The sequence below is a fragment of the Genypterus blacodes genome, unplaced genomic scaffold (assembly GCF_046128005.1).
Source record: "Genypterus blacodes isolate CSIRO-AG114 ecotype Tasmania unplaced genomic scaffold, CSIRO-AGI_Gbla_v1 ptg000022l_1, whole genome shotgun sequence".
Lineage (NCBI taxonomy): Eukaryota > Metazoa > Chordata > Actinopteri > Ophidiiformes > Ophidiidae > Genypterus > Genypterus blacodes.
Window position 1 is genome coordinate 1,350,641 of NW_027466835.1, and position 6,000 is coordinate 1,356,640.

Consider the following 6,000-nt stretch of genomic DNA (forward strand, 5'->3'; position numbering starts at 1 on the left):
TTCACATGACTGGTTTAAAGGAGCACTGGCGCAAGCTTGTGCCAGTGTCCCCCGACTGGGTGTGTGTGTGTGTGTGTACTTGCATGCATGTGTTTATGCAGCTAAAAGTATTTATTTGGCTCAGGGGGTAAGGGTGTGTTTGTTCTGCTCTACAGTAGAAGTGTTTGAGTTTGTAAAGGTGTGGAAGTGTGTTTGTGCGGTTGAACAAACCAACATGTTGAGTTCATCCGGTTATTCTTGGTTTTAAGAAGGTTTATTTAGGAAAGGTTAAGTAATAGTAAAGACGCTGCTAATTAACAGCCGATTACACATCTGGAAACGAGTCCCGCTCGGCTGAGACTCTGCCTGATGCAGGTTTTGTTTGCATCTTTTTGTTTACACGTCTCTTATAATCAGAGCTTTATTTTGAACTAATGGACCATCAGAAATTATATCAAATAATTGAAATCATCCTATAGCCCCAGCGTACTCCAGAGGAGCGCTGGGATCAAATCCCCTTAAAGCTTCGCCTCTGAATCCACTCTGCCTTTTTTTTTTAAACATTGTTTGTTGATGTTTTTTTGAGGTGGGATTCTCAGTTGTTTTTTCAGAGCTGGACGTGGTCCATCATGTGATTTTCATTGGAGAGTGGCCGGAGGAGACGACCACAGTAATTCCAGAGTGTGTGCGCGTGTGTGTGTATGTGTATGTGTGTGTGTGTGTGTGTGCTGGCCCTGTGAGCAAATGCAGGTTGTTTTCCATTTGAGGGGATTATCAGCTGTGGTCATCGCATACACAAGTGGAAGAGAGCGGAGCAGAACCCGAGGAGATGACGTTTGCAACCACATGTGTGCATTTGCGTACATCAGTGTGGTCGTGTACATGTATGTGTGTGTGTGTCAGCTTGTGCAGTACATGCAGATTTGTCTCTCTATGTGCAAATTTGTGCCATTAGATGTGTGATTAGATTTTTCTGAGCACTTTGTTTGGGTCTCTGAATTCTCTAGAGGTTTAGTTTAGCTCTGTGTGTGTGCCCGTGTGTCCGTGTGTGTGTGTGTGTGTGTGTGTGTGTGTGTGTGTGTGTGTACTCTGGGTTTGGATGTGTTTGTCTCTCACATGTGCAGCAAGCTCATACGCAGCGGTCAGGAAGCTCTGATCCCATCAGGCGCGTCAGCAGGGGCGTTTTTTTTTCATAAGGTTGTAATCTCCACACACAAAGGGGTGTCCAATATTGGAGGGAGCCCCCCCTCCCCTCCCACACCTCCAACTATCCCCCCACCCCCTCCCACCCCACCCTCCAGCTAATCAAGACCTGACTAACCCTTCTCCTGGCTCGCCCACCTTCTGAACATGACCTCATCTGGAGGCTTAGCCCGGCCTCGTGCTGCTCCAGCACGCTGGCCTGCATGATAAGTCACTTACCTCAGTGAGATAGCTGGACAAACAGGAAATGGAAGAAGGGATTTAAAAGTAGCTGGACCAGCGCTGAGGTTCTGTACCTCTGGTGCCTGGTGCCAGGAGAAGGTATGTTAAAAGGCAGAGGAAAGAAAGAATCATTTTACCATGTCCTCCAGAAACTCTGGGAAGCAATCCGCCGGTGTTCAGTTTCCCTCCCTGCCGTCCTGTTATTGCCGTTTTCCCCCTCGACTCTTGGAGCTCTTAAATTCAGGCTCTGTGTCACTTGGAAACAGAGCGTTTGTTGCCAAGGGTAACAGGTCTGGGACAGCGTAAGGCAAGAGCCAGAGAGCACCTTTGTCCCGAGCACCCGAGGCACCCGAGCTGTCTGGTCCAGTTAAAGCGGGTCCAAAAACAAGAATCCTGCAAGTCGCTCCATCATGTATCTGTGGTACCTGAACCTGGTGACCTGACAGAGGCTGCACGCCGCCTCCGTCTGAAACGCTCCCATGGAAAAGCTAATTTGACTTCTTCTACTCGCCAGGTCCTGCAGTCCTGCGCTGAAACCTTAGAATTACACAGACCAGAGCGAGGTGATTTATGTCGCTGCTTCAGGTTTGACTTATTAAATGTCATTATGAGATTATATTTCATTGAGTAAGGGCCTTAAACATAATGCAACGACGAGGCAGGCGGGGCGCGGTAGGCCACATGAGTGACAATCTAATTAGAAGAACCTGAAACTATTCGGTACTCCAAGTGCTTTCACAGTGACTTTTTGCACTTGAGCACTTTTCAGCTATGTAAGGATCGTGTTTAAGTGAAAATCTAAAAGGCATTTTTCTATGATTATGTCTGGACGTGTGTCTGGACACATTTTCAGTAGTCCTACACCCCGAAACAGGAGGAAGGAACTGTTTGTTCTCACATTAGTGAAAGAAATGTTTGCTGGAGTGTTTCTACAAGTTTGAACAGAGTTGGACTGAATTAAATTTGATTCCTGTGCTCTTTTTTCCTTCTGTTTACCCTTGAATGAGCTCCACTCTCAATGATATATTCTCCTTAATCTTCCTCCCAGGTGATCTCAGGTGAGCGCAGAGAAGAGGCTGAGTAATGGAAAGATGATCTGGAGAGATTCGGCAGGTAAGAGCGTCTCTTGTTTGATGTCTGTTCAGCCGAATACATGAGCAAACTCATTGGAGTCTAATATGAACACGGTGCCGTTTGCTAAACTCATCCATCAAATGGAGGCAGGGGCCGTAGGTCCAACGTATATGAGATGCGATCGGGGGTGGCGGCGGCGTTGGTGCTGTGCCCACGAACTTGGCTTTTTTGTGTGTAACTCAAGTCATGACAGCGCGGTAAAGAATGCAGTGGCACAGAGATATCACTTCAAACACGGCTCCTCTCAGATCCTTTCAGTGGATTGAATGAAGATATGCTTTGATGGCCCACCCCAGAGTCGCCGGCCTTCAAAGAGACTCGCTGATGGGACCGAGCGCGGCGGCCAGCAGGCTGAAAGAGCGCCACTGTATACGTGCTGCTCACAGGGAAGCCGTGGGTGTTCTCACTGGAGGTCAAACATGCTTGACCCCCAACATGAGCAGGCTTCTCTACAGACTTCAGGCCTCCATTATCTCCTTTTCCCCCCTCCTACTTGGTTCCTGTCTCTCTCTCTAAATGAAGGGGAACTGTGTGTGTGTGTGTGTGTGTGTGTGTGTGGCAGCATGCCAGCAGACAGGTAGATGTGCTGATGAGGGAGGGCGATAGGGGCCGGCATCAGCCCCAGGCACACACAGACGCACACGGGCAGGCTGAGACTGAGGGGCAGGTTGGGACCTGGTTCCTTGACGCTGATGCTGCCATGCTGGCTCAGCGCCGAGGTGAGGCACCGGAGGGAGACGTGGGAAGGAACAGACTCAGAGCAGAGATAGAGCAAAAGCGGCGAAATGGAAGATTGGCCAGGGGTACGGTTGAAGAAGCATACCGGCTAAAATGAGGGTAGATAACAGAGATTGAAGGTACGAGCTGAGATTGTAGCGGCGGGCCAGATGAAGAGAGATGATGATGTGTGAGGGGACGGAGAGAGGAATGGAGGGGACGGGACGAGAGGGGAAAAACCAGAAAGTGAGGCAAGATTGTAGCACGTGACTCCTCGCAGGAAAAAGCTGCTCAGAGGTGCAGACAGGCCGAGAGAAGAAGACGCGCATTGATGGATGACTTCTTTTCCTCTGACACGTTGTTCCTTCCCTGTGGGCGACGTGGCAGGACGGGCCGGTCCCGCCACTTTGTTGCTATGAGACGACGTGATGTCATCTATGTGGGAGGCGTGCGTGTGTTTGTGCAGGTAACAGGTGAAGCATGTTGTTATGGGGACACCATACCTGCACGACCTCATCCTGGATCGTCTCATGAACCAGCAGCAGATACTAACATCCGGTTAAATTGAACAGAATGGCGTTCCCCTGTCTGATTGGTTGAGGATTATCACAGAAAGGAAACATGTCTCTCAGGCCTTAATCAGATCCATGCGTTGGCGTCAGAGAGTGAGCTGAGGGTGCTGGGCTGAGGCGGACGCTGGTTCCGGACTCGGCCCTGCGCGGCCTTGATGTCGCCGCCGCTCATAATGTGATAATGTGGCGCTGTGGATGAGGTTCTGGATGGTTCATCGGCAACTTGTCGTTTTTGAATCCTCGAGGCCTTTCTGAGGAATGTCTCGGACAGAAACCAAATGTTCCGCGAGAGCAATCAGCGGAACAGATCTTTTTCAGTCAGGTGCTCTATGACTTATCTGATTAAACTCATCAGGATTCATTTATTTGATGGTTTAAAAAGCTCCCAGGAGAGATAATGTACCTGAAAATGTCTTTACACAGCATGAGAAACATTCAAGTCTCAAGATGTTTGATTTCTTGGACGCAGTCAATCATTACTTCCTGTATTATGTTTCTAGGAACAGAGAGGGGGGCCGGACCAAATCCTGGTCGGGAGTACGGATCGGCGTCCCCTGCAGCAGATGTTTCTGCCTCTGGCCTCGGCCGCTGACGGCTTCATCAGCTCCATCGCTGATAATCTCACACATAGGATGGAGCGCCAACAGCTGGGACTTGGATAAGTTACGACGTGAACTCAGTGGGATTGTGGAATCGCACAATCGCTGGGCTCAGACTTTATGGAACAGCTCACTCATCTCCATCTTAAGTCAATATGCATTTACTCAAAACCCACAGATCTGCTTGAGTTTGAGCAGATTAAAGTGCACTTGAATATACTGAACATCTGCTTTTGTAACAGTATTGAGTGACGATTGGTGTTGTTTTGCAGCTGCAGGCGATACACTTATACTGGAATTGAAGTTTACGATGGTATTTATTTATTTATTACTATTATTTCTCAAACAAGATGTCAAGTTTTGTCAAGCTGATTGAGCGTATCGAGCGTTGAAGTGCTTAAGACATCATTAATTTAGTTTATGTTGGTGTTAGTACTACTAGCAGCTTGTCCATGGTCTGTATGTAAACGAGGTGCATTGAGATGTAGGAACAATGAATGCTTTGTAATTCTAATAATAATGTTTTTGTTGTTATTGGGATATTGGCTGATTTATGACATCAGAGTGCTGATTTACAGCTCTTTAAGTGTTGAGATCTGTCTTAAGAAGCAATAAAAAAGTCTCCATCTACATTTCTGCGTCTCCATCCGTGTGTGTCGGGTCCCGTATTCTGGTCAGTCCTGTACTCAGAGGCCAGTCTGGACTCATCTGGTTCATATCTGAAAGAGTAACTGGCTTTTTCTGGTCCTGGAGCAATAAGAATATGAAAGTGAAGTGTGCAGTGAAAATGGGAAGGAGTGACATTTACAACACAGCAGCGATAAGGGAAATTGGAAATCACGTTACTTCATGAAAACAGGTCTGATGAGTGATGTTAGTGTGGAGCTTGATTCCATTCACACACGTGACCCGTGTATCATTTTTCATTTTTAGTTTTGAGTTTACATTAAAGGGAAAATGTCCGTGTAATGTAGACAGAAGTTGTAAATGTCAAAGCGTCTGTCACCTCAGGTCAGAATAGGGGGAATTTTCACCCATTAGAGTGTGAAAACTCCCCTCAGCTGCCCTCTTCTACAGAAACACATCCCCACTCTGCACACACATTTCTTCTTTTCATTTCGCTTGAGTGAGTTCAACAATTCAGCTGTGACTTCCTATTCAACTGCTTTTCACTGTCAATTTCAGCTGTGACTCAATAAGGTTCTGCTTTGGAGGGGGTGGGGGGGTCTCAGGCCTGGCGGGAAAGTGGGGGGGGGGGATATTGGTGTTAAGGGGGGGTAATTATTCTCTGAGGCGCTTGTGTATTGTTGTTCTCTCTGGGATAAAACAAAAGCGTACCGGGCCTCCGCCGCCGCGCTCCGTGCTTTATCCTGTCGCTTGACGATTTTCTGACAAGTGGTGGACGGAGGCGGATGAACAATCGAATTTACTTTGGACGAGGTCATCGCATCTGAAAAAGAGGAGGGGGTAGTGTGAGGGGTGTGTGGGGGTGTGAAGGCGCGGCGGTGCTGATGGTTTTGGAAGTTGAGCTTCATGACATCTTTATGGCTCTGCTTACGGTCAACAACATTAGC

General features: G+C 47.9%; 1 long non-coding RNA gene across 1 annotated transcript in view; it reads left to right on the forward strand.

Moving 5' to 3' along the window:
• LOC142992745 (uncharacterized) overlaps positions 1–5,049 on the forward strand; it is a 44,502-nt gene extending 39,453 nt beyond the window's left edge. The window contains exons 3-4 of the long non-coding RNA XR_012961064.1: positions 2,453–2,517; positions 4,328–5,049. This is a non-coding gene — a long non-coding RNA (uncharacterized LOC142992745). The remainder of the gene's footprint in view (positions 1–2,452; positions 2,518–4,327) is intronic.
• Positions 5,050–6,000: the final 951 nt, after the last annotated feature.